This window comes from Telopea speciosissima, chromosome 8 (genome assembly GCF_018873765.1).
Source record: "Telopea speciosissima isolate NSW1024214 ecotype Mountain lineage chromosome 8, Tspe_v1, whole genome shotgun sequence".
Lineage (NCBI taxonomy): Eukaryota > Viridiplantae > Streptophyta > Magnoliopsida > Proteales > Proteaceae > Telopea > Telopea speciosissima.
Genome location: NC_057923.1, coordinates 26774568 through 26777293, shown reverse-complemented (window position 1 = coordinate 26777293; position 2726 = coordinate 26774568). Strand labels below are relative to the sequence as shown.

General features: G+C 42.0%; 1 non-coding gene across 1 annotated transcript; it reads right to left on the bottom strand.

Moving 5' to 3' along the window:
* Positions 1-1177: 1177 nt before the first annotated feature.
* On the bottom strand, positions 1178-1284 carry LOC122638472. Its single transcript, XR_006329464.1, has one exon. It is a non-coding gene; the product is annotated as a small nucleolar RNA R71 (small nucleolar RNA).
* Between the last annotated feature and the right edge of the window lie 1442 nt (positions 1285-2726).

The following is a 2726-nucleotide window of genomic DNA, read 5'->3' as shown; positions in this document are numbered from 1 at the left end:
TAATTTAATTTAACACTTTAATTTGGTTCACTTTGCATTACTTTTAAGTTAGTTAAATACAGTGGCGTATATCTCCTTGTGTTCAACCCGTAGCTATGATTGACCCGTACGCTTGCAGTTTTATTTTAACTCAAACAAGTTTTTTGGCGCCGTTTCCGGGGAGATTATTGTCCATTTTATTTATCTGATTTTTAAGTAGTTTGAAGTGTTTTAGTTTATTATTTTCTCTTCTTTTTTTTTTTTTTTAAAAAAAATCAGTTTTTGAAAACCTCTTCTTGTTTCTCTTCTGTTTCAAATAGTGTGCGCCCAATCTAAAGTCCTTCATATGCTTCAACCCTCCATCTTTTGGTGTCCCTTATAGGATTAAGTTACCTATGACGCTACATCTTAACTTGGTTGGGTGGATTGACATTTGACTTATCTTTGGAGGTGACCACTCTTGATAATAGGAAAGCGACATAGTGAGAGTGTTGGAAACATAAACGTATAGTAGACCTCCATTCTACATCAGAATCCATATTGGAGGCACACGTAGGTGGCTATAGAAGACTATACGGGTTCCCTTGCTGTCAACCTATATGGCGTCCTTACAGCTTTTGAACCATTGTTTCGATTTTTGAGGGATAGAGATGCACTATCTACCTTGGGCTCCCTCTTATTTCTAGTTTTTTTTTTTTTAAGTGTTTTATTTTTCTTTAATTTTTCTAAAGGAGACCTCATATCTGTTTAGGTGGCTAAGGTGTGGACTCGTGATTCAAGTAATCGTCTTATTAGAAGACCACCTTCTCTACCACCTTTGACCATGGGTGACCAACAACCCAAGACTCTTAAGGATAGGTTTTACCCCACCAGGGCTGCACAGCCATCATGCATTAGTCTGCCCGTTGTTATAGGGAATAACCATGAACTCAAGACCAACTTCATCAGCATACTACCCCATTTCCATGGGATGGCTAATGAGGATGCATATCTCTTTCTTAGGGAATTTGAGGAGGTCTGTGTTCTAATTAAGGTCCAGAATTTGACTGATGATGCAGTTAGGCTTAGGTTTATACCCTTTGCCCTGAAAGACCAGGCCAAGAAATAGCTCTATGGACTGCCAACAAACTCCATTAATACATGGGATGAGTTCACCATTGTCTTTTTGAGAAAATTCTTTCCTCTTCACAAGACCAATAAGCTTAAAAGTGACATCCTCTAGTTTAGGCAGAAACCACATGAGTCCTTTTCTAAATTCATGGAAAGATTCAAGGACCTCCTCTTAGAATGCCCTCACCATGGTTTTGACTTGTGGCAGCTATGCCAAATTATTTATGAGGGTATTGATTATCAGACCAAGCAACTTGTAGAGTCTATGTGTCCAGCAGGCTTTACTTCTTTTTCTGAGGAGAATGATGCATGGACATTCTTAACCAACTTGACTGATAAGACTAGGGAATGTGAATCTTCCCAAGAGGCTGAAAGGACCACTAAGGGATATCTCATTGAGGGTATGCCAGTCAAGGAGGTCAAACTTGACAGCCTCATAAAACGGTTGGAGTCCATAGTTCTTAAAGAGTTTATACCAGTTAATCCGGTTAACCAGGCCAACCATGTGTCGGTATGCAGTTGGTGCCAAACCCCTGGACACCTTTCTGAGGAATGCCCCAACACCTTGGTGGGAAATTCCAGCACTGAGAATGTAAGTGCTCTCTACCAAAATAACCCATATAGCAATACTTACAATCCAGGATGGGAAAATCATCCCAATTTCTCATGGAATCAAGGGAACCAAGCAGGCCCATCCAACTTTAACCATCAAGGCCAGGTTGGTGCCCAAAGGCCCAACTATGCACCACAAAGCCAAGGAATGTCTCCTAACCCCTTTCCCCCTCATCCTTATCCAGGACCTTCTATTAATTCTGCTAGGCCTCCTCTCCTTGCACCTTATCAGCAACCCCCAGGGTTTACCAATACAGGAGAGGCAACAAGACTGAATGAGATGGATAACAAGATAGCTCTGCTCATGACAAGCCACAATAACATGAAAAAACAACTCACCCAGCTTGTCACAATCCTGCATGAGAGGAAAACAGGGAAGTTACCTAGCCAGCCTGAGCCAAATTCTAGGCATCAGGTTCATATTCAGCAAGGTACCCAAGCTCCTCCAACCAATGTTGCACAAGGCCAACAGCACCAAGGGCCCTCCAGACAGGTAAATGTTGTTTATGCTTTAAGGAGTGGTCGTGCGTATCAACAGGCTAGTGCACCTCAGTCTTTACCATCTCATACTCCTGTTGACTCTCCCCTTTCTGAAGAGGCCATTGAAGTGCCTACTATTCCAGGTTCGTCTGATGAACCTAAAGATATACCAGATGATTTGGTTGAGGAAACCAAAGAGGATTCTGTTAAGGAAGTTAAAAAAACCAACCCTGAAAGAATTTATACCCCACCTGCCCCTTTCCCAAATAGGTTGGTTAGCAAGAAGTCTCCTTCTGTGGAGAAGATATTGGATGTGTTCAAACAGGTTCAGGTGAATATCCCCTTATTGGATGCTATTGCCCAGATCCCCGCTTATGCTAAAGTCCTCAAAGACTTATGCACCCAAAAGCAGACCACCAATGTGCCCAAAAAGGCATTCTTGGCTGCTAACATTAGTTCTCTAATCTCACAGCCAGTAGCAGCCAAGCATAAGGATCCTAGAAGCCCCACCATCTCTTGCACTATAGGTCATACCACTATTGATC